This window comes from Myxine glutinosa, chromosome 9, assembly GCF_964187855.1.
Source record: "Myxine glutinosa chromosome 9, kmMyxGlut1.1, whole genome shotgun sequence".
Taxonomy (NCBI): domain Eukaryota; kingdom Metazoa; phylum Chordata; class Myxini; order Myxiniformes; family Myxinidae; genus Myxine; species Myxine glutinosa.
This window is the reverse complement of record NC_136269.1, coordinates 145089963-145116446: the sequence shown is the minus strand read 5'-3', so window position 1 is coordinate 145116446 and position 26484 is coordinate 145089963. Positions and strand designations below refer to the sequence as shown.

General features: G+C 46.7%; 1 protein-coding gene across 1 annotated transcript in view; it reads left to right on the top strand.

Moving 5' to 3' along the window:
- Positions 1-2371: 2371 nt before the first annotated feature.
- LOC137434832 (phosphorylase b kinase regulatory subunit beta-like) overlaps positions 2372-26484 on the top strand; it is a 335447-nt gene continuing 311334 nt past the window's right edge. Inside the window, exon 1 of the mRNA XM_078785025.1 lies at positions 2372-2425. The gene's annotated coding sequence lies outside the window, so the exon portion shown is untranslated. The remainder of the gene's footprint in view (positions 2426-26484) is intronic.

The window sequence follows — 26484 nt, the reverse complement described above, 5'->3', positions numbered from 1 at the left end:
TCAGATGAATGTTATGAATGTTGTTGAATGTTGATGAATGTTGTCCTGTATATGATATTGTGTTGTCCTGTTTATTGTACGATCAGCTGAATGTTATATGATATTGTGTTGTCCTGTTTATTGTATGATCAGCTGAATGTTATATGATATTGTGTTGTCCTGTTTATTGTACGATCAGCTGAATGTTATATGATATTGGGTTGTCCTGTTTATTGTATGATCAGCTGAATGTTATATGATATTGGGTTGTCCTGTTTATTGTATGATCAGCTGAATGTTATATTATATTGTGTTGTCCTGTTTATTGTATGATCAGCTGAATGTTATATGATATTGGGTTGTCCTGTTTATTGTATGATCAGCTGAATGTTATATGATATTGGGTTGTCCTGTTTATTGTATGATCAGCTGAATGTTATATTATATTGGGTTTTTTTGTTTATTGTATGATCAGCTGAATGTTATATGATATTGTGTTGTCCTGTTTATTGTATGATCAGCTGAATGTTATATGATATTGTGTTGTCCTGTTTATTGTATGATCAGCTGAATGTTGTATGATATTGTGTTGTCCTGTTTATTGTACGATCAGCTGAATGTTATATGATATTGTGTTGTCCTGTTTATTGAACGATCAGCTGAATGTTATATGATATTGTGTTGTCCTGTTTATTGTATGATCAGCTGAATGTTATATGATATTGTGTTGTCCTGTTTATTGTACGATCAGCTGAATGTTATATGATATTGTGTTGTCCTGTTTATTGTATGATCAGCTGAATGTTATATGATATGTGTTGTCCTGTTTATTGTATGATCAGCTGAATGTTGAATGATATTGTGTTGTCCTGTTTATTGTACGATCAGCTGAATGTTATATGATATTGTGTTGTCCTGTTTATTGTACGATCAGCTGAATGTTATATGATATTGTGTTGTCCTGTTTATTGTACGATCAGCTGAATGTTATATGATATTGTGTTGTCCTGTTTTGTATGATCAGCTGAATGTTATATGATATTGTGTTGTCCTGTTTATTGTACGATCAGCTGAATGTTATATGATATTGTGTTGTCCTGTTTATTGTACGATCAGCTAAATGTTATATGATATTGTGTTGTCCTGTTTATTGTACGATTTGCTGAATGTTATATGATATTGGGTTTTTTTGTTTATTGTATGATCAGCTGAATGTTATATGATATTGTGTTGCCCTGTTTATTGTACTATCAGCTGAATGTTATATGATATGTGTTGTCCTGTTTATTGTACGATCAGCTGAATGTTATATGATATTGTGTTGTCCTGTTTATTGTACGATCAGCTGAATGTTATATGATATTGTGTTGTCCTGTTTATTGTACGATCAGCTGAATGTTATATGATATTGTGTTGTCCTGTTTGTTGTACGATCAGCTGAATGTTATATGATATTGTGTTGTCCTGTTTATTGTACGATCAGCTGAATGTTATATGATATTGTGTTGTCCTGTTTATTGTATGATCAGCTGAATGTTATATGATATTGTGTTGTCCTGTTTATTGTACGATCAGCTGAATGTTATATGATATGTGTTGTCCTGTTTATTGTATGATCAGCTGAATGTTATATGATATTGTGTTGTCCTGTGTATTGTACGATCAGCTGAATGTTATATGATATTGTGTTGTCCTGTCTATTGTATGATCAGCTGAATGTTATATGATATTGTGTTGTCCTGTCTATTGTATGATCAGCTGAATGTTATATGATATTGTGTTGTCCTGTTTATTGTACGATCAGCTGAATGTTATATGATATTGTGTTGTCCTGTTTATTGTACGATCAGCTGAATGTTATATGATATTGTGTTGTCCTGTTTATTGTACGATCAGCTGAATGTTATATGATATTGTGTTGTCCTGTTTAATGTATGATCAGCTGAATGTTATATGATATTGTGTTGTCCTGTTTATTGTACGATCAGCTGAATGTTATATGATATTGTGTTGTCCTGTTTATTGTATGATCAGCTGAATGTTATATGATATTGTGTTGTCCTGTTTATTGTACGATCAGCTGAATGTTATATGATATTGGGTTGTCCTGTTTATTGTACGATCAGCTGAATGTTATATGATATTGGGTTGTCCTGTTTATTGTATGATCAGCTGAATGTTATATGATATTGTGTTGTCCTGTTTATTGTACGATCAGCTGAATGTTATATGATATGTGTTGTCCTGTTTATTGTATTATCTACTAAATGTGGGGAGGAGGGGTTACGGAAGGATAGCAGAGTAAAGGTTATGGACCAGATAGGGGTGGGGTGGAGGGAACGATAACAAAAGTAAGGATGTGGGAGGAGAGAACCTAGGCAAGGATAACAACGTCAGGGTGATGGGACAGATAAGTGTGGGGTAAGGATGGCTGAAGGATAACAGGGTAAGAGTGATGTGAAGCGTAAATTATTTGATTGCAGGTTATCCCTGAGTGAGATCCTCTCCAAAAGCTAAGATTACCACACCTGGTCCGCTTTGTCTGATTGTTGCTTATTTGTTGTTTATTTGTTGTATTGTTAATTGTTAAGTGAACCTCATCCTTTGTCCTCTTATCTGCACCTACTCAGTCCTGTTCAAGCATCAATTTGAAGTTTGTCATTAACGAGGCATCGGCCAGACCATGTGATCATGAGTCTTAATCTTGTTTGTTCTTTCTTCTCTCCTTTACTTCCTTCCTTCTTTCTCATCTTTTCACATATTCTTCCTCTAACAACTCAAACGATGTTTACTCCCCTCTCTCCCTTTTCCTGTTTGTTCATTCCCTTGCTAGTTTTTCCCGTCTGCCATCGACATGATTCACCATCGAATGACTGCAAATTGATCCCAGGCGAACCTACAGTATACGAAGCTATATGAGGAGCAAATGAAGGAAACAGGACTTTGTACATTAGAAAGGAGATGATTACGAGGGAATTTGATTGAGACGTTGAAGATAATGAAGGATGTGGATGGGATACGTTCAGTGGAGATTTTCAGCAAAATGGGCAGTGATAGCACTCGGGGACTTGAGGGTAAATAAGTTAGGGATGGTGGGCAGTGTTAGGACCAGGGACATAGCTTGAGGGTAAATAGGTTAGGAATGGTGGGCAGTGATAGGACCAGGGGACATAGCTTGAGGGTAAATAGGTTAGGGATGGTGGGCAGTGATAGGACCAGGGACATAGCTTGAGGGTAAATAGGTTAGGGATGGTGGGCAGTGATAGGACCAGGGACATAGCTTGAGGGTAAATAGGTTAGGGATGGTGGGCAGTGATAGGACCAGGGGACATAGCTTGAGGGTAAATAGGTTAGGGATGGTGGGCAGTGTTAGGACTCGGAGACTTGAGGGTAAATAAGTTAGGGATGGTGGGCAGTGTTAGGACCAGGGGCCATAGCTTGAGGGTAAATAGGTTAGGGATGGTGGGCAGTGATAGGACCAGGGGACATAGCTTGAGGGTAAATAGGTTAGGGATGGTGGGCAGTGTTAGGACTCGGAGACTTGAGGATAAATAAGTAAGGGATGGTGGGCAGTGTTAGGACTCGGAGACTTGAGGATAAATAAGTAAGGGATGGTGGGCAGTGTTAGGACCAGGGGCCATAGCTTGAGGGTAAATAGGTTAGGGATGGTGGGCAGTGATAGGACCAGGGACATAGCTTGAGGGTAAATAGGTTAGGGATGGTGGGCAGTGATAGGACCAGGGGACATAGCTTGAGGGTAAATAAGTTAGGGATGGTGGGCAGTGTTAGGACCAGGGGCCATAGCTTGAGGGTAAATAGGTTAGGGATGGTGGGCAGTGATAGGACACGGGGACTTGAGGGTAAATAAGTTAGGGATGGTGGGCAGTGATAGGACCAGGGGACATAGCTTGAGCGTAAATAAGTTAGGGATGGTGGGCAGTGTTAGGACCAGGGGACATAGCTTGAGGGTAAATAGGTTAGGGATGGTGGGCAGTGTTAGGACGCGGAGACTTGAGGGTAAATAAGTTAGGGATGGTGGGCAGTGTTAGGACCAGGGGCCATAGCTTGAGGGTAAATAGGTTAGGGATGGTGGGCAGTGATAGGACTCGGGGACTTGAGGGTAAATAAGTTAGGGATGGTGGGCAGTGTTAGGACCAGGGGACATAGCTTGAGGGTAAATAGGTTAGGGATGGTGGGCAGTGATAGGACCAGGGGACTTGAGGGTAAATAAGTTAGGGATGGTGGGCAGTGATAGGACCAGGGGACAATGCTTGAGGGTAAATAGGTTAGGGATGGTGGGCAGTGATAGGACCAGGGGACATAGCTTGAGGGTAAATAAGTTAGGGATGGTGGGCAGTGTTAGGACCAGGGGCCATAGCTTGAGGGTAAATAGGTTAGGGATGGTGGGCAGTGATAGGACTCGGAGACTTGAGGGTAAATAAGTTAGGGATGGTGGGCAGTGTTAGGACCAGGGACATAGCTTGAGGGTAAATAGGTTAGGGATGGTGGGCAGTGATACGACTCGGAGACTTGAGGGTAAATAAGTTAGGGATGGTGGGCAGTGATAGGACCAGGGACATAGCTTGAGGGTAAATAGGTTAGGGATGGTGGGCAGTGATAGGACCAGGGGACATAGCTTGAGGGTAAATAGGTTATGGATGGTGGGCAGTGTTAGGACCAGGGGACATAGCTTGAGGGTAAATAGGTTAGGGATGGTGGGCAGTGTTAGGACCAGGGGACATAGCTTGAGGGTAAATAGGTTAGGGATGGTGGGCAGTGATAGGACCAGGGACATAGCTTGAGGGTAAATAGGTTAGGGATGGTGGGCAGTGATAGGACCAGGGACATAGCTTGAGGGTAAATAGGTTAGGGATGGTGGGCAGTGTTAGGACCAGGGGACATAGCTTGAGGGTAAATAGGTTAGGGATGGTGGGCAGTGTTAGGACCAGGGGACATAGCTTGAGGGTAAATAGGTTAGGGATGGTGGGCAGTGATAGGACCAGGGACATAGCTTGAGGGTAAATAGGTTAGGGATGGTGGGCAGTGTTAGGACCAGGGGACATAGCTTGAGGGTAAATAGGTTAGGGATGGTGGGCAGTGTTAGGACCAGGGGACATAGCTTGAGGGTAAATAGGTTAGGGATGGTGGGCAGTGATAGGACTCGGAGACTTGAGGGTAAATAGGTTAGGGATGGTGGGCAGTGTTAGGACCAGGGGACATAGCTTGAGGGTAAATAGGTTAGTAATGGTGGGCAGTGTTAGGACCAGGGGCCATAGCTTGAGGGTAAATAGGTTAGGGATGGTGGGCAGTGATAGGACCAGGGACATAGCTTGAGGGTAAATAGGTTAGGGATGGTGGGCAGTGATAGGACCAGGGACATAGCTTGAGGGTAAATAGGTTAGGGATGGTGGGCAGTGATAGGACCAGGGGACATAGCTTGAGGGTAAATAGGTTAGGGATGGTGGGCAGTGTTAGGACTCGGAGACTTGAGGGTAAATAAGTTAGGGATGGTGGGCAGTGTTAGGACCAGGGGCCATAGCTTGAGGGTAAATAGGTTAGGGATGGTGGGCAGTGATAGGACCAGGGGACATAGCTTGAGGGTAAATAGGTTAGGGATGGTGGGCAGTGTTAGGACTCGGAGACTTGAGGATAAATAAGTAAGGGATGGTGGGCAGTGTTAGGACTCGGAGACTTGAGGATAAATAAGTAAGGGATGGTGGGCAGTGTTAGGACCAGGGGCCATAGCTTGAGGGTAAATAGGTTAGGGATGGTGGGCAGTGATAGGACCAGGGACATAGCTTGAGGGTAAATAGGTTAGGGATGGTGGGCAGTGATAGGACCAGGGGACATAGCTTGAGGGTAAATAAGTTAGGGATGGTGGGCAGTGTTAGGACCAGGGGCCATAGCTTGAGGGTAAATAGGTTAGGGATGGTGGGCAGTGATAGGACACGGGGACTTGAGGGTAAATAAGTTAGGGATGGTGGGCAGTGATAGGACCAGGGGACATAGCTTGAGCGTAAATAAGTTAGGGATGGTGGGCAGTGTTAGGACCAGGGGACATAGCTTGAGGGTAAATAGGTTAGGGATGGTGGGCAGTGTTAGGACTCGGAGACTTGAGGGTAAATAAGTTAGGGATGGTGGGCAGTGTTAGGACCAGGGGCCATAGCTTGAGGGTAAATAGGTTAGGGATGGTGGGCAGTGATAGGACTCGGGGACTTGAGGGTAAATAAGTTAGGGATGGTGGGCAGTGTTAGGACCAGGGGACATAGCTTGAGGGTAAATAGGTTAGGGATGGTGGGCAGTGATAGGACCAGGGGACTTGAGGGTAAATAAGTTAGGGATGGTGGGCAGTGATAGGACCAGGGGACAATGCTTGAGGGTAAATAGGTTAGGGATGGTGGGCAGTGATAGGACCAGGGGACATAGCTTGAGGGTAAATAAGTTAGGGATGGTGGGCAGTGTTAGGACCAGGGGCCATAGCTTGAGGGTAAATAGGTTAGGGATGGTGGGCAGTGATAGGACTCGGAGACTTGAGGGTAAATAAGTTAGGGATGGTGGGCAGTGTTAGGACCAGGGACATAGCTTGAGGGTAAATAGGTTAGGGATGGTGGGCAGTGATACGACTTGGAGACTTGAGGGTAAATAAGTTAGGGATGGTGGGCAGTGATAGGACCAGGGACATAGCTTGAGGGTAAATAGGTTAGGGATGGTGGGCAGTGATAGGACCAGGGGACATAGCTTGAGGGTAAATAGGTTATGGATGGTGGGCAGTGTTAGGACCAGGGGACATAGCTTGAGGGTAAATAGGTTAGGGATGGTGGGCAGTGTTAGGACCAGGGGACATAGCTTGAGGGTAAATAGGTTAGGGATGGTGGGCAGTGATAGGACCAGGGACATAGCTTGAGGGTAAATAGGTTAGGGATGGTGGGCAGTGATAGGACCAGGGACATAGCTTGAGGGTAAATAGGTTAGGGATGGTGGGCAGTGTTAGGACCAGGGGACATAGCTTGAGGGTAAATAGGTTAAGGATGGTGGGCAGTGTTAGGACCAGGGGACATAGCTTGAGGGTAAATAGGTTAGGGATGGTGGGCAGTGATAGGACCAGGGACATAGCTTGAGGGTAAATAGGTTAGGGATGGTGGGCAGTGTTAGGACCAGGGGACATAGCTTGAGGGTAAATAGGTTAGGGATGGTGGGCAGTGTTAGGACCAGGGGACATAGCTTGAGGGTAAATAGGTTAGGGATGGTGGGCAGTGATAGGACTCGGAGACTTGAGGGTAAATAGGTTAGGGATGGTGGGCAGTGTTAGGACCAGGGGACATAGCTTGAGGGTAAATCGGTTAGGGATGGTGGGCAGTGTTAGGACCAGGGGACATAGCTTGAGGGTAAATAGGTTAGGGATGGTGGGCAGTGTTAGGACCAGGGGACATAGCTTGAGGGTAAATACGTTAGGGATGGTGGGCAGTGATAGGACCAGGGACATAGCTTGAGGGTAAATAGGTCAGGGATGGTGGGCAGTGTTAGGACCAGGGGACATAGCTTGAGGGTAAATAGGTTAGGGATGGTGGGCAGTGTTAGGACCAGGGGACATAGCTTGAGGGTAAATAGGTTAGGGATGGTGGGCAGTGTTAGGACCAGGGGACATAGCTTGAGGGTAAATAGGTTAGGGATGGTGGGCAGTGTTAGGACCAGGGGACATAGCTTGAGGGTAAATAGGTTAGGGATGGTGGGCAGTGATAGGACCAGGGACATAGCTTGAGGGTAAATAGGTTAGGGATGGTGGGCAGTGTTAGGACCAGGGGACATAGCTTGAGGGTAAATAGGTTAGGGATGGTGGGCAGTGTTCGGACTAGGGGACATAGCTTGAGGGTAAATAGGTTAGGGATGGTGGGCAGTGTTAGGACCAGGGGACATAGCTTGAGGGTAAATAGGTTAGGGATGGTGAGCAGTGTTAGGACCAGGGGACATAGCTTGAGAGTAAATAGGTTAGGGATGGTGGGCAGTGTTAGGACCAGGGGACATAGCTTGAGGGTAAATAGGTTAGGGATGGTGGGCAGTGTTAGGACCAGGGGACATAGCTTGAGGGTAAATAGGTTAGGGATGGTGGGCAGTGTTAGGACCAGGGGACATAGCTTGAGGGTAAATAGGTTAGGGATGGTGGGCAGTGTTAGGACCAGGGGACATAGCTTGAGGGTAAATAACTTAGGGATGGTGGGGCAGTGTTAGGACCAGGGAACATAGCTTGAGGGTAAATAGGTTAGGGATGGTGGTCAGTGTTAGGACCAGGGGACATAGCTTGAGGGTAAATAGGTTAGGGATGGTGGGCAGTGTTAGGACCAGGGAACATAGCTTGAGGGTAAATAGGTTAGGGATGGTGGGCAGTGTTAGGACCAGGGAACATAGCTTGAGGGTAAATAGGTTAGGGATGGTGGGCAGTGTTAGGACCAGGGGACATAGCTTGAGGGTAAATAGCTTAGGGATGGTGGGCAGTGTTAGGACCAGGGGACATAGCTTGAGGGTAAATAAGTTTGAGACGGTGGGCAGTGTTAGGACCAGGGGACATAGCTTGAGCGTAAATAGGTTAGGGATGGTGGGCAGTGTTAGGACAAGGGGACATAGCTTGAGAGTAAATAGGTTAGGGATGGTGGGCAGTGTTAGGACCAGGGGACATAGCTTGAGGGTAAATAGGTTAGGGATGGTGGGCAGTGTTAGGACCAGGGGACATAGCTTGAGGGTAAATAAGTTAGGGATGGTGGGCAGTGATAGGGCTCGGGGACTTGAGGGTAAATAAGTTAGGGATGGTGGGCAGTGATAGGACACGGGGACTTGAGGGTAAATAAGTTAGGGATGGTGGACAGTGATAGGGCTCGGGGACTTGAGCGTAAATAAGTTAGGGATGGTGGGCAGTGATAGGACTCGGGGACTTGAGGGTAAATAAGTTAGGGATGGTGGGCAGTGTTAGGACTCGGGGACTTGAGGGTAAATAAGTTAGGGATGGTGGGCAGTGATAGGACTCGTGGACTTGAGGGTATATAAGTTAGGGATGGTGGGCAGTGATAGGGCTCGTGGACTTGAGGGTAAATAAGTTAGGGATGGTGGGCAGTGATAGGACTCGGAGACTTGAGGGTAAATAGGTTAGGGATGGTGGGCAGTGTTAGGACCAGGGAACATAGCTTGAGGGTAAATAAGTTAGGGATGGTGGGCAGTGATAGGGCTCGGGGACTTGAGGGTAAATAAGTTAGGGATGGTGGGCAGTGATAGGACTCGGAGACTTGAGGGTAAATAGGTTATAGTGGGGGGGCCAATGTAGCAGATTGAAATGCCCGGTGAAATTGCTTGTTAATTTTTGGACACTGGTTGGGCTGTCTTTAGGGATGATATAAGTTCTAGAAAAAATATGTCTCCAATTGTTTCAAGTTCTTTATGGCGGCCATTTTGGATTTTCAAAATGGCGGATGTCGAAAACGTAAAATTCCATTATCTTGGCTTCTAAATGACCTAGAGTTTCGATTCTGGTGTCCAGTTGTACATTTTTGGGGATAGAGAATTGAATGAAACCTTCTTTAATAACCTACAAGGGATAAAAATAGGTTTTTATGGCACAGCCGAACCAGTGTCCAAAATCTAACTTAATGCACATCTATCTTAATTGTTATTTGTTATTTGTATGTTCCAGATTCGTGACCCTGAGCTATGATGGAGCCAAAAAGCAAGAAAACCAAGAAAGAAACTGATTTCACACTTTGCATTCAGTGCCAGGATCCCCAAGGTGCACTAGTGACTGAGCCAGCACTGGGCTCATATGCAAAGTTTCTCCAGTTCATCCAGGAGAGGGCACGATATGGTGATGCCGACTTCAAACAGATCAGCGAACGATTAAGCTGTTTCACTGCCACTGACTTGAGGAACAATAAAGCAAAGTGGCACCGGGCATGTTATGGATCTACATGCAACACTGCTCACCTGGAGCGTGCTAGAGTTCGCCACCAGAAAGCCTGCGAACATGGCGACACCCAGCATCTTCATAAGAGGTGTGGACGTCCTTCTTCTGCACCTGCCGCTGCAAGTACCTCAGGTTCTACGCAAGACGAGACTCTTCGCTTCACACGTTCATCATCAACTCCATTCAACAGAGACCTTTGTTTCTTCTGTCAAGAGGTCACTAAGGAAAGTGTACATGTTGTATGCACGTTCAACGCAGGTAAACAGCTGAAGAAAGCTGTTGAAGAAGGCAGCAACCACAAGTGGAAAGTTCAGCTGAGTGCTGCCATCAGTGCACATGATGCTCATGCGATCGACGTCAAGTATCATCTCCCATGCTGGGTGCAGAATGTCCAACGTGCTCCCAAGAGTGGGACATCAAGTGATGACAAAGAACACATACTGCAAGAAACTAATGTTATCAAAATAGCCGCAGACATTGAGTTTGTCAGCCTTGTTCGCTCTCTACTCCAAGCTGGTGAAATTCTCAACATGTCTGACCTGAAGTCGGTTTACTCCAGGATTCTTGACAATAATGGTGTGCACAATGTCCCATCACCTACTACCCAAGGCATGAAGGAGAAAATCAACTCTCACATTGATGACGTTCACTTCATGAAACCAAAACGTCGAAACGAGTCAGACTGTGTATTCTCCACTGCCGTGCGTGATGCAGCTGTCGAAGATGCAATGACGAAGACAAATGAAAAAAACATCGAACAACTGTTTGAGAGTGCCTCTGTTCTCCGCAGTGCCATTGCTTGTCAGAACAAGCACCCATGGCAATTTGAAGGAGAAATGAACACTGATGATGCTGAAAAGCATGTACCCAAAGTACTCTATGCTTTCCTCCGCTGGCTACTGGAAGGACCAGCCACGAGCATTGAGCCAGAGACTATGCGCTCAGCCACTATTCATCGAGATGTTATAACCATCAGTCAGAACATCATGTACGGCTACAAGTCAAAACGCCAAGTCACGTACAAGCCCAAAGAGCCAGATGCACCATTCCGCCATCGCTTAGAATGGCCACAGCAGCTTGCCGTTGCCATTGTAGTCCATCAGTCCACCAGAAACAAGAAGCTTCTGGATTTCCTGCATGGGTTCGGTCTGTCTGTTGATTATAGTCGGATCTTGCGGTTGGAGACACAGCTGGCCAACTCAGTCATAGAGTCTACGACAGAACAGGGTGTATACTTTCCAAGAACCATGCGCATAGGGACGTTTGTCTTCTTTGCAGTGGACAACAGTGACTTCAATGAAGACACACCTGATGGGAAGCGGACACTCCATGCTACAGCCTGGGCACTCCACCAACGACGGGAACATGCACCCTCCACAGATGAACATAGAACACTGACACTACATGACCGAAAGGCCAGACACCGCTCACTCAAGGTTCTGACTGCTCCAGACTTTGTTCCTTGCCAAGCACCAAACAAACAATCTGCCACAGGTACCACGTATAGCTTCAAGACACGGTCAAACCCAGATGTCACCAAGCCGTACTCTGCGACGGACACAGTGTGGCTACTTTCACGCACAATCATGCGAACAGCTGAAGCTGAGGACGTACAAGACGACATCATCCCACCAGATGACCAGCTGCAAGCTGCAGAACCCCAGCATGCTGACCCTGTTGGGTCACTCGTCCACGATCCAAAACAACCACCTGGCAGTAGGATCAAGCATCACGATATCCCAACTTGGACAGCCTACAACTCACTGCTCTCCTCTTCGAAGCCTCTGACAGAGGTCAACGCCCTGCCATTGGTAGCAGCACCAGCCCATGAATGGCAAACACTGATAACAGTCTTGAAACAGACACAGCAAATCAACTGCATGGTCATGGGTCCCGATAGGAAGACAGTGATCACCTTAGACATGGCCCTGTATGAGCGAGCCAAACAGCTGGAGATGACCAGAGATGACTGCAAAGGCAAGTGGGTACTGCGACTAGGGGAGATGCACACTGTGATGGCTGCACTGAGGGCTGCTGGGAATGCCATAGAGGACAGTGGTCTTGACGAGGCTTGGTCTGAGGCTGATATCTATGGACCCAACAACGACCAGACAAATACTGGAAGCCAAGCACATGAAGAGGGCTTTGGAGGCCCACATCACCACTGTCCAAGCCCTCTTCGACCTCTATGTGGACGAATTCTTCCAAGAGCATCCCCATCTGAGGGGCCCATGCACCCAGTCAGCACAACAGGTTGCCCAGAGCTGTCATCTACACAACCGAGAGGAGATGACAAGCGCGCAGAACAACATGCTAGCTGTCCTCGAGTCAAACGAAGTCCTGGAGGCCATGGCAAAGTTTGATGAGAGGAAAGAAGCCAAGAGTCCACTGTTCAAGTTTGTGCGACGCTACATGCGGATGATAATGCTGATATACACATTCATCCGTGCCACCCGTGATGGACAATTTGAGCTTCACCTGTCTTCACTGGATGAGATGTGCATATACTTCTTTGCACATGACAAACAGAAATATGCCAGGCTGACTCCCCGGTACCTTGCAGAGATGAAGGCCCTGAAGATGACAGATCCAGGGATCTACCAAGAGTTCATGGATGGGAACTTCAGTGTCCATAAGAATGAAATCCCCTTCTGTGCTGTAGGTGTGGACCATGCACTGGAGCACATCAACAGGATCATGAAGATGACAGGGGGTATTGTGGGCATTACCCAGAGTGCCAGTGCCCGCGAAAGGTTCTTTCTGACAGCACCAGAGCTGAGTAGGCTTGCTGAAGAAGCCCGTCAGATGGCTGGCTCACAATCAGCTACACGCAAGGAGCACCACGACCTATCAACCACAGTCTGGGCTCGGCAGGAAGACAACATTCGTCGACTGAAGAATGTGATCAGAGAGTCCATGAATCCCATGACGCATGAGGGTGAAGACCTGACGACTATCATCACCAAGGTGGTGATGCCAGCTGAAGTACAGAAGGATGTCTGCAACCAAGATGAGATTGGTCAGAAAGCGTATAACACGTTTGTTGCAGAGCGCATCAACACAAATGAAATCAACCTTTGGGCCAGAATGGGAAAGGTCAAACTGAAGATGTGGAAGAGTGCCAGGAAAGCTGTGAAGCACAAACTGGCAGACAAGGTTGTAGAGCTGAAAGACGACAGGTCACTGTTTGCGCGCATGCTGATCATGGCCCGCTCACGACCAGAGATCAACTTGAAGGATGCCATAGGTCAATATGAATTCACCGCGCTTCCACGAACCCTCTTTGCAATGGCTGGGACACTACTACCATGCACAGACAAAAGCAAGCTCATGGGCATCCTAGAAGATCTACCCAAGAAGTCAACTGGCACTGGTCAGCAGCCAGACGACGACAATCCTGAACATACTCCACCCCCTCCCAAGAAGGTGACTGTCATAGACGGCATGGCATTAGTGCAAGCAATGGGTAAGCCACAATGGGTCAAAACATGTGCCCAGTGGGCTGGCCATTTCAATGCAACACTGGACTGCAAGACCAACGGGTATGATGAAGTCCACCTCGTGTTTGACCGATATGATCTGCCAAATTCACTGAAAGAGGCCACACGGGAGAGGCGCCAAGGTGGCAAGCCGCCCACTGCTTACCACGTTCAAGACAGCACCCCGATTGGGAAACTGACAGCAAAACAGTTCCTGTCGCACACCAACACCAAAGATGAGCTAACTGTCTATCTGGCAAAGAAAGCTCTGTGTCACTTTGAGGGGACTACCAAGGTCTTCATCGTCACTTCAAGGCAGGATGTCTTCTCCAACTGCATGGATGTACAGCATCTCCGTAGCTCCCAGGAGGAGGCTGATACGAGGATCTTTCTTCACAGTCTAGATGCCGTCCGAAGAGGTGCAACACAGCTGTACATTCAGTCACCTGATACTGATGTATTCATCCTAGCACTCCACCGGTACCATGAACTATGCAAAGACACATACTTCATCACGGGTGTGGGGAACAAGAAGAGGCAAATCTCACTGGAACCAATAGTACATGAACTTGGTGTCAGGAAGGCTGCAGCCCTACCAGGATTCCATGCATTCACGGGAGCAGACCAGACTGGTCGGTTTGCCGGCAAGGGAAAGTTCACATGTTGGCAAGCCCTCAATAGGTGCTCTGTTGAGGTGGTATCTGGGTTTCATGACCTTGGGGCCTCTGAGGAGCTGAGAGCTGACACAGAAAGTGACATTGAGGCATTTGTATGCCAGCTGTATGAGCCTCGTACTACAGTTGTGGATGTGGGCAAGCTGAGGTGGAGACTGTTTACCAAGAAACAGCTAGAGGCACAGAAGCTGCCACCAACACGGGGAGCTTTACATGAAGCCATTGCTCGTGCACATTTCCAGGCCATGGTGTGGCATCAGGCTGATGTACCGGACCCCCAGCTTCCACAACCAACAGAACATGGATGGAGAGCAGAAGGAGATCAGCTGGTGCCCATCACAACCAAGGACCCTCCAGCCCCAGCTGCCATCACACATCTAATCAAATGTAACTGCAAGAAGACCCAATGCATGTCTCACTGCTCATGCAGGTCTCAGCATCTCAACTGTTCTGAGATGTGTATGTGTGGGGCAGATGAAGAGGTGTGTGGTAACACGGGTCAGGAGCGCCCCATGGGAATCGATAACACTGATGATGAGGAGGATGGAGATCCTTCAATGTAACAATGAACACTGCCAACTAAAAATATTGCACAAAGACATTATAAGTGTACATTTGAACACTAAAGTCCAGCCTTTATGTGATTTAGAAGTGAAAATGATGGAAAAAAATATATATACGTGTTGGCATAAGTGCGTGAAAATCCAAGATGGCTGCCATAAGAACCCTTTTGATCATATGTAGGTGTATAAATGTGTGTTTATTGGATTAAGTATCCGCAAATATGTACATTTGGACACCAAAATTAACACTCTAGGTCATTTAGAAGCCAAGATAATGACAATTTCGGTTTTCAACAAACGCCATTTTGATAATCCAAAATGGCCGCTATAAAGAACTTGAAAAAAATGGAGACATATTTTTTCTACAACTTCTATCATCCCTAAAGACAACCCAACCAGTGTCCACAAATTAACATTTGAATTCAACGGGAAAACATTGGCCCCCCCACTATAGGGATGGTGGGCAGTGTTAGAACCAGGGGACATAGCTTGAGGGTAAATAAGTTAGGGATGGTGGGCAGTGATAGTGACGAGAATAGAACCATGTTCCACACCTTGAGTTCAAGAGATAACAAGATTTAATGATGAACCAATATCACAGCGCTGTGGAGGGTGTAAGAGTCATACCATTCACAATTGAACAGCATGGCCACATACACTCCTAGAAAATTGGCAACCAAGAGTTTCTTTATATACACAAAATTATACAAAAAATCTCCGCTGAAAAATGAGCACGGACAAAGGAAAACTAGCTCGACCTCGACATCTCCCACCGAAACCCTATCTACTTTGGCATGGGGAGAAAGAGCACAAGAGCACCGTGACATTCTCAAAACTTATCTTCCATGTTGGCTTTTGGTCAAGGACAGACAGACGCGTTTTCACGAGGGGGTCTAACAGAGCAAGCGGTTTCACTATCTTTCTACATTTTTTGGCACAGTTGGACAATAAAACATAGTTCAAAACAAGAGGGAACATAGTAAGCTTAATCCTTTTCACAAAGCAACCACTATTAAATGCAAACCACAATTACATAAGGCACAATAAAAGGCATGATCTCGACATTCCCCCATTTGGTCTCTACGAGACTACGTATCACAGAGACCAGGCCACATCGGCTTTATTTTGCAAAGCAAAAGAGTATAGTGTTATATGTGGCCACATCGGGCTTTATTGAGTGTTGTATGTGTGTCCTCCAAGGGCATGCCACGCACATAAAGTACCCCGCATGCACGCTTGAAAGGTGTGTCATGTTGTGCGTGTTTGGAACATGAAGGCTCAGAACATGAAAGTCCATTAACGTTTCGGATCCACAACGAAGGCGTCTGGTCCAGATGAGGTTCTGCCCCGCCAGGGGGCCTGCTACCTCCCCTGCGGAACTTGCTCCCCCCACCCTTTGTAGATGCGGTCCTTGCAGATCTTCGAAGTTAATCAACGATCATGCCCATGAGATCTCTCACGTGCTGCTGTTCTGGGGAATACATAATGTTGTCAGTATCTTGTGTCTCATGTTCCTGGTCAGGGTACAGAGCGTTAAAATCCGAATCACTTGAAGCAAAGAGATCCGAAACATTTGAAGCAAAGAGAGGGACTTCCTTTATGTCAAAGTCTCCCATGGACGCCTGGTCGGCTTGCGGGTCTAGGATATCCATGTCGGGTCCCTCGACTGCCAGACCCAGCGTCGCAATCAGATCCATAGTTGGGTCGGAAGGGGGTGTACAGCTGTGAGCTTGTAATACATAAGAGGCGTTAGCCAGTACACGCAAGGGGTTTACCACACAAGTATCACAGCCATCACAAACATCAATACAATCTTCTGAAGCGCCGGTCACATCTGCCTTGTTGAAGGACCCATTCAGGTCGACGGCCTCTGTGGTCAAGATCATGGTCTTCCGACGGCGGTTTCTTCATCGTCCATCCTGAAAAATACTTTCTTACACACACCATGATCAAATTCCTAGCCCCCCATCCCACCAATTGGCATTTAGTTACCTTATCTCTCAGATGGTTGGCTTATTCATAGCCGCATTTCCTGTGTCATGTCTGGAAATTCAAATGCCATATTTACTTTCACCAATTTCCGAAAATACCTTCCTTTTAATCATCTTCCCTACATCTAATAATACATGATTTACCAACCATTTCCCCCCCAACCATAATCGGTCAATGGAAATAATCGGTATTCTCCCCTTCAAAATTTCACTGTTATCCTATCAATACCTGGACATTTTTTCCCTTCCTTCCTAGATACGCGAATTTCACACCAGTATAAACTCACTGGAAAAATTATCTGAAAAATAACGAAATCGTCTCCAAGTTCTCTAGCTAATCTCCATCCGCAATCACCAACTCTACCCTCCTGTGCATTTTGCCTTAGGTTTTAGAACCTAGAGTCTACCAAAACAACAACAACTAGCCTCCCAAAGCCATTTCCCTGCCAGAGCGGGGGTTAGCCTTGCGGTCCCCATGACAATTTTCTTCATTTTGCTCTATCACCTCCCTTTGAGCAATAGTTCAATTGATGTGATTCCCACATACCTGGTGGAGTTCTGTTCACCTGGTCTGCAGAGCCGTGATCCAATCTTCACCAGCCCCCAATCACCTCCTCGATTGGGGTCATTCTGCATGTAGCAATCTAACACAACGTTTTTAAACGAAATTCACAACTTTACATTCATTGGTCCCCCCCAGTGCAAGCCAACCCCTTGTATCACCTTCTTATCACAAAAACAACAGTCCATAACTAACCACTTTCCTTTATTTCCTGTCTTTTCCATTAACTTTTTACAACCTTTTCCTCTACTTCCTCAACAATTCCTGCAGTCACCTGTCATTGACAAATAATCCATCTGAGTCGACTTTCCAATCCAATCATCTTTGCACTTTCCACGACCTTCTTCACACTTCCTCCCAAACCTTTCCTTCAGACACAACCCACATGAGTTATGAATACAATTTCCCCTTTCAGGCGCGTGTCTAGCCACTCACAAAGTGTCCACAAGACAACGTCACCATATTTCACACCTCGGACCAGCCTAGGGTCCATCGAGAGATGCATCCTCAAGTTAAAATCACCTCAGCTCTTGAGAGCTCAATTTTGTTCCATGGCCTATTCTGACCCATCTTGGCCCACCACCACCTCTACCTTCTGCCAAGCAAGAGGCAGGAGCATCATTACTCCCTCTTCCCTCTGCCCACCATAATTGGCAGACAGACAATGGCGAGCCACAAGCCCCAACCCTACAAGGCTCCAGCTCCCATCCAAAGGACACAAACTCCCTCAGACTGGCATAATCTCCTTGCCAGCTCATGTACGAACCAAGATTGCAAACAAATAGTTTTCCAAACAAAACTCAGTTGTCACCCTATTGCACCATATTGGCAGAATTCACTTCAGCTCTCTACCACTCTTGTGTCGAGTGGTGCCCCAAAATGACATTGCACGAACCCTTTCAATACCTGTCTAAACCTACTGCCATTTAACGACGCTTCCCAGATGACGGTTCCCCATACACTATTCTGGCACAAAATTGTTGCATCCCACAGATGCCACGATTATTTGAACAAACTCATTTTCCTAATCCACCTTTTCAATTTTCATTTCAATTTAAAGTTAATCCAATGTCCTCTAATACCTCTCTTAGCATCCCATGCACCTGTTGCAGACACCTGTTTTAGCCTCTGGCCCAATAGCTGCCCAATAAACAAATAATAAAAAGAAAATAACCTGATCTATTTATTGAAATAGACCTAATTCTCATGTTGGTCAATTTTTTCACCCACTGTGACTCTCGCGTCAATCCTGCCATTCCCAACCACATTTCCAGCGAGGATGACGTCACTATTTCACACCTTTCCTTCCTTGAACAGCGGGAGTCCTCCATGAGATGCATTCCGATGTAAATCACTTCAAAGTACCCGAATAGCCCTCCCTGGAATCGCACCTTTAACATTACCGGCACCGCCCTTTCTTGGTTCAAATCTTACCTCTGACAGACACAAATCCACTGCTCAACTCTATCCTGACGGACTGCATCACTGAAATAAAATCCTGGCTTCAAATCAACTTCCTCAAACTTAACTATGATAAATCTGAAATAATCGCATCATCTTCCTTCGAACTCAGAGCACACCGACCAGTATACATCAAACATTGGATTCATATTTCCACAGAACTCCACCACTCTGTTAAATTCTAAACATGCCCAATGGGCAATCCACGAAAAAATCAAAGCATTTTCAGTCCCCCTTTTCCCATACACTAGCCAGTGTAAGCCAGTCAAACATAAACAAAGAGGTTCCAGCGAGCTGTGACCTCCATAACTCTAAACAACTCCACTGGCACCTTTTAAAACAAACTTTCCCAGTCACTTACTAAAATAAAGTGCAGCTCTTGTCCGTAGATATACGTTAACCAAGGTTACATGAGACTTGACAACAATAGTACTGCCCCGTGGAGCAAGGCATCAGAGACAACTCCCCTCTCCACCTGGACTTACCCCAGGTAGAATTTGGCTACCTACAGAGAAAGTACCTGCACAACACATTTACAAACCAATTCGTCCCCTCGTATTAGGGGACATCACAAATGTTCCACCACAATTCACAGCAGGTGACCACCCACCTGCATTCTGTCGAAGTCCAGTCCAATTTTCTGAGTTTCCATTCACAGACAGACAGACAGACGAACCCCCAACATACTAACAGGATGGTCTCACAGAGGCCATTCCATTCAAATCTGTAGGCTGCCACGATTCTTCCCGCCAGGACACACCATCATAGTCACCATAGTCACACGACATGTCAGCAGACACAGTGAATGACATTCGACACCATAACAGACACCGCAGACACTGCTCCTCCTTGATCCATATCTGCAGACGCAGTCAGACACACCCAGTCGGACAGACAGACTGGCTCCACATTACAACTGCAAACATCCGAAATGACAACAGCTAACACCAAATATTTATTGTCCCCCTTTCAGGGAAGTCAAATCAACCACCATTAAAGCACAAAACAGAAAACGACCATATACTCAGAGTATATACCATATACTCAGAGTGAGACCCGAAAATCAAGCAGACAGACCGACAATCGAACCTGTCTTTCGACACTGCCGAACGACAAGTCTGCAGACACTGAGGGAGTGACATTCGACCCCCAGTAGACACCGCGGACACCGCTTTGGTCCGCACCTGCAACTCCATCACGCGCCTCCAACTTCTTTTTCGGCGCATCGATCAACACAAATGTACCGACGCATCTTATATTCTACACATTGCTATCCAACCTTTCGCCACAGTCCCATCACAAACAATGTATCTCTCGCGGCATGCATGGCAGGAATCACACTCGCATTGCACCAACATGGAATTCGAGCACATTCCATAGCTGCGAAAATATTGTGCTGGACAAGACATTATTATCATCGACTTGCGCTTTCACACGCATGGCAAAGTCCACGGATGTACAAAGTCGAAGTGCCCTCTCCCTTAATTGATCCACACTGCACCTCGGCACACATCCTCAGATAATTAAATACATGTTTTAATCCAAGCGTGCATCCTCGCACCCGCTCCACCACCACCTTCCAACCACCGCAGGTGCACCTGAACTCCATGGCACACCCGCAACTCCCTCAAAATCAGTGTTCAAAGACATGACTCCATGGACAGCCAGAAAGCCAGACAAATACGGACACACACACACAGAGATAGACACAGGTGGGTTATCGCCTGCATTCTGTACAAATTCCATGTTCCTGTCCATAAGTTGGCCCATCAAGTGTAACCCCTTTCACGAAACCTTTTCTGAGGGTCAAATGTAACAGACAGCCAAGACGGACCGGCAAATAGGCAGGGGCAAACCCCGAGGCCCCAGACACCATCACCACACACATACCCCGCATCACATAGGAGTATCAATGAGCCGGACAGCAAATGCCATATGTCTTCGTCCCAAATCGAGGGCAAAATTTTCACAATGGCAAACAATTAATATATTGTCCACATTCATCTTGGTCACCCCAATCCATCCTGGCTCTCCCCAAGAGCTCCGTGTCCGGACAGACAGACAGATAAACAGACCGGGTGAAACCATAACCATCCATCCTTCCGATTGGACTCACGCCAGCATCACATGTCATTCTTGCCTTCATTCAACGCATTCTGCCATCCCAAGTCGGCCAAATACAAGCCCCGGCCATGCCGTTGAATAAACACCCAGTCGGTTGACAGCCTATCATTTTTGACTTTTACTCCCATTCTCCCTTGCTACATCTGGAGAGCCGTTAATGTGGGGATGTAATTGAACACTTGTTTTAAAGCCCTGTCTACACATGCTCTCCATAACATACTCATTATTCCCTGCCAATTTTCCCCAGCAGACTGAGTCCCACATGGCATCTCAAAATCTAAACTGATACCTTTTATTTCTTCCCCAAATTTACTCAATCAATTTTCACCTTCACAACATATAAATAATATCATTCCAAAGTACTCATCCGGATTGCCCAACGCCTGCAGGCAATTTGGGGAACCCCTTGTCAATCAATGACACACATCAATGACACACACACAATAAACACAAATACACGCTGCAATGACAGATCATTCATTCCCTTATACACACATACCATGTGACTGACACTTCATTTTCCATACAATACAGTATAAATTCATGCACACTCCATATACTTCCTACCTGTGAACTTACCTGGCCCCTTGCTGTGAGCCTATCCATCCCCTTCAGGCTCACCTGTTGGTTTCTACCTGGATTTCTTTCTTCCTGTGCTTTATCTGCTTCTTCCTCTGCTCTTGAAGTCTCAGCACTTCTCCTGCCTTTCTCCTATCTGGTACCTGCGCTTTTCTGATTCCAGTTTAATTTATCCTTCTCCAAAAATCACATAAACATTTCCTATTTCCACATATAAGAAATAACCAATATCTCCCTTGAGATACAAAACAAAACGCTTCCAACTCTAGCATCCCAAAGTCTTCCTTGGAAGCATGCTCGACAATGCAGCACCGCTTCCACTCAGCACACAACATACATGTGCTCACTCCAACACATCACTTCAAGCCACCTCATCACTCGCATTGTTCACACACATGAATGCGTCCCCTGCTTGTGCACAGCATGGTCCGCATTCCTGTCTCGATTCCGTCCCACCTCGCTGTTCCCCGCGAGGCAGCTACTCCGTTGCCCCGGTAACCTGCCTGCATGTCTCGGCTCGCGTGTTCACAGCTGGATTCCACACACCTCGTACATTATAATCCTTTATTCGCCTGACTCGGCCACCCGAATGCGTCGAATACACGCACTCCGTCTCCAGAACTCAAATCATTCTAGTTTACTTCAGATTGAGTATTACTCCGACATACCTTAATCTCCCTTAAGATATTTAATTAACGTGCACGGAACATTTTCCCGTCCATGCGCCCAGGCGGTCGCTCCCAGCGCATGGCAGCACGACCCCCATTTGCAAGAAGCAGCTCGTGATGCGTACAAGGCGCAAGGAAGCGCCCCGAGGCCATCCACCGAAAAATCCTGCCTTTTAATTTACCGCGCCGATATTTCCCTAATCCGGTCCTCCCGCGGCGCTAACTCGCGGTCAATGCTTGTATAGCGCTTCTAACTTGTCTAACTTATCACCCATGCCAGGGCTTTCCTAAAGGGGTTCTCCCTTCTTAGCTTAGCTTAACACTTATCCTGGCCATCCTCCTTGGGTCTTCGTTAGCCCGCAGCCAATACTTTCTCTGGTTACTATCAACCCCATCAACTCCATCTTGTCTCTAGACTGCCCTGCCTGGGAAGTTCTTGGCTTTACCAAGAAGTCCCCCCTTTTTGCTAACTGACCCCCATTTCTTGGTTCATCAATAGACGACTTGTTACCCGAGCCAAATAGGCCTGTACTTACACACCAGATTCCAATTTGTTCGTGATCCAAGCACGGAACGACGAAATGGAAGACAGACAGCCTGAGTGAGTAAACGGAGCTCAATTTGGAAAGACCCCTCAGTATGAAAGCTCACGTTAATCGAATCAGTGCTGGCCAGCCTCTCCGCTGTGTCCCCACAGGGTCTGCCTCCCAAATATCGCTCAGAGTCGGATCCCACTTCTGACACCAAAATTGACGAGAATAGAACCATGTTCCACACCTTGAGTTCAAGAGATAACAAGATTTAATGATGAACCAATATCACAGCGCTGTGGAGGGTGTAAGAGTCATACCATTCACAATTGAACAGCATGGCCACATACACTCCTAGAAAATTGGCAACCAAGAGTTTCTTTATATACACAAAATTATACAAAAAATCTCCGCTGAAAAATGAGCACGGACAAAGGAAAACTAGCTCGACCTCGACATCTCCCACCGAAACCCTATCTACTTTGGCATGGGGAGAAAGAGCACAAGAGCACCGTGACATTCTCAAAACTTATCTTCCATGTTGGCTTTTGGTCAAGGACAGACAGACGCGTTTTCACGAGGGGGTCTAACAGAGCAAGCGGTTTCACTATCTTTCTACATTTTTTGGCACAGTTGGACAATAAAACATAGTTCAAAACAAGAGGGAACATAGTAAGCTTAATCCTTTTCACAAAGCAACCACTATTAAATGCAAACCACAATTACATAAGGCACAATAAAAGGCATGATCTCGACAATAGGACTCGGAGACTTGAGGGTAAATAGGTTAGGGATGGTGGGCAGTGTTAGGACCAGGGGACAGAGCTTGAGGGTAAATAAGTTAGGGATGGTGGGCAGTGTTAGGACTAGGGGACATAGCTTGAAGGTAAATAGGTTAGGGATGGTGGGCAGTGTTAGGACCAGGGGACATAGCTTGAGGGTAAATAAGTTAGAGACGGTGGGCAGTGTTAGGACCAGGGGACATAGCTTGAGGGTAAATAGGTTAAGGATGGTGGGCAGTGTTAGGACTAGGGGACATAGCTTGAGGGTAAATAGGTTATTTTTTTTGGGGGTTTTTTTTGGGTTTTTTTGTATACTGAATCGAGGCTCGTGAAAGTGCTAACATTTATTTCACAAACAAATCAACCAGACAAACAAAATATACAAAAAGAGGGAGCGGAAGACAAGATGGGGAGAGAAGGGGAAGCACACAACCACAACATTTGAGAGCAGGGAGAAGTGTGGGAGGGAGAGGGCTTGGGGGCAGGAGGCGTGGGAAGGGGGGGGGGGGGGGGAGAGGTATAAAACACAAGGGGACCGAAATTAGCGGGGGTAGAAAAGATCAAGGTTTTGGATGGGGGAGGATAAGAGATGGTGGTGAACAGCTGTTTTAAAGACCTGGAGGGTGGAGTGGGATTGAAGAGAGTGAGGGAGTTTGTTCCAGAGGCGGGAGAAAAGAGAAAAGAGGAATGAAGGAGTGAAGGTGAGCAGAAAGTCTTGATTTTGGCAGTTTAACCATAAGAGGGTTGCAGGCAGATCTTGTGCGACCTGTAGGAATATTTGGGGGACAGAGCCCAAAGAGAGCTGGGGGGGCAAGGCCAGAGAGGAGTCGGTCGAAGACGGAAAGACCACCAACCTGCCTGCGGTGAGTGAGTGAAAGGCCCTTGGAGTTAGCTTCATCACGGGAGATTCCAATGATTCTGAACGCTTTGGTTTCAACAGCGTGAAGACGGGCTAGGTGTGAGGCAGGAGCACCAGACCAGAGGGGAGAGCAGTATTCCATAGAGCTGCAGATGAAAGCCTTGTATGTGGTGAGAAGCTCAGGTGTGCCAAGGAAGGACTTCGCACGACAGAGGATGCCCAATCGGTGACTGGCTTTGGAGGTCAGATTTGAAATGTGGTTTTCCCAGGAAAGATCATGGCAAATAGTGAGACCCAAAAGCTTGAGTGACAGAACTTCTTGGAGAGGAGTATTCAGAAAGTGGATGGGAGGGTTTTCCAGTCGGTCTTTTCGGAGAGACATCGTAAGAGTGTGAGATTTATCAGGATTGAAGGACATGTTCCATTTATTTGCCCAGTCTGTGATTTTGTCCAGGTCTGCAGAGATTGAAGGACATGTTCCATTTGTTTGCCCAGTCTGTGATTTTGTCCACAGGAAGAGGAGATGAGAGAAACCCATTCAGGGCCACACGTTGACTACGACCAGAGAGGAAGTCCGCCAGCCATGCGTGGAGATTTCCATGGATACCAAAGGAGGAGAGTTTGGTGAGCAGAGCAGGGTGCGAGACCGTATCGAAGGCACGTGAAATGTCAAGGGAGACAGCTCTAATTTCCTGTTTGGTGTTGAGGACCTCCATCCATTGTTGAGAAAGCAGAAGCAGAATGTCCAGAGTAGAGTGACCAGGACTGAAACCAAATTGATGATCAGAGATCAAGCCATTGGAGAAGAGGAAAGATTTCATATCTGAAGCAATGATGGATTCCATGACTTTGCTGATAATTGGGAGAAGGCTGATTGGTCTGTAGTTGCTAGGATCTGTTTTTGCACCTTTTTTGTTCAAAGCGGTGATGTTGGCTGATTTCCAAGCAGATGGCAGATGACCTTGAGCAAAAGAGAGGGTGAAGAGAACAGAAAGAGGGAGTAAAAGAGCGGAAGAACATGATTTTAGGACCCGTGGGCTGATGCCGTCAGGACCAGTTGCAGAATCAGATTCGAGGGTTGACAGAAACTTTTCCACCTTGTCAGGAGGAAAGGACACAGAGTCCAGGAGCAGCTGGGTACGACTGGGTACGGTGGGTACAGAGAGGGATGGGTTTGGGACACAAGATTTAGAGGCAAACACAGAGTTGAGGCATTCAGCTTTTTCACGTGTGGAGTCAGCCGTTAAGCCGTTTGAGGTGAGGGAGGGGATGGAGGGGGAACAAACACCAGAAACAGATTTGACCAGACGCCACCAGGATTTGGAAGAGGGAGACAGATAAGAGAGTTCGGTCTTGAGAACGGTGAGATATTGTTTCCTGGCTCTCCTGAGGGTGGACACACATTTGTTTCGGGCTTTGTGAAAGGAAATGAGATTTCCTTCCGTTGGATTTGCTTTCCAGGAGACGAAAGCAAGTTGTTTCAGGGCAACAGCCTCACCACAAGATTCCGTGTACCATGGACAGGAGGAAGGGTATGACAACTGAAGACGAGATGGGATAAATCTGTGCATGAGAGAGAGCAATTTACTTTGAAAGAATTCCCAGGATGAGTTGATGTCAGAGGCGGTAGAGATGGGAGACCAGTCCAGATGATTGATGGCTGCTTGAAGACCGTGCCAGTTGGCCTGATTGAAATGCCAGACTCGTCGACGTTGAGGAGGCTCTCTGAGAATGGTCAGAGAGATGTCCACTTTGACAAGTTAGAGATGGTGGGCAGTGTTAGGACCAGGGAACATAGCTTGAGGGTAAATAAGTTAGAGATGGTGGGCAGGGTTAGGCCCAGGGGACATAGCTTGAGGGTAAATAGGTTAGGGATGGTGGGCAGTGTTAGGACCAGGGGACATAGCTTGAGGGTAAATAAGTTAGGGACGGTGGGCAGTGTTAGGACTAGGGGACATAGCTTGAGGGTAAATAAGTTAGAGATGGTTGGCAGTGTTAGGCCCAGGGGACATAGCTTGAGGGTAAATAGGTTAGGGATGGTGGGCAGTGTTAGGACCAGGGGACATAGCTTGAGGGTAAATAAGTTAGGGACGGTGGGCAGTGTTAGGACCAGGGAACATAGCTTGAGGGTAAATAGGTTAGGGATGGTGGGCAGTGTTCGGACCAGGGGACATAACTTGAGGGTAAATAAGTTAGGGACGGTGGGCAGTGTTAGGACCAGGGGACATAGCTTGAGGGTAAATAGGTTAGGGATGGTGGGCAGTGTTAGGACCAGGGGACATAGCTTGAG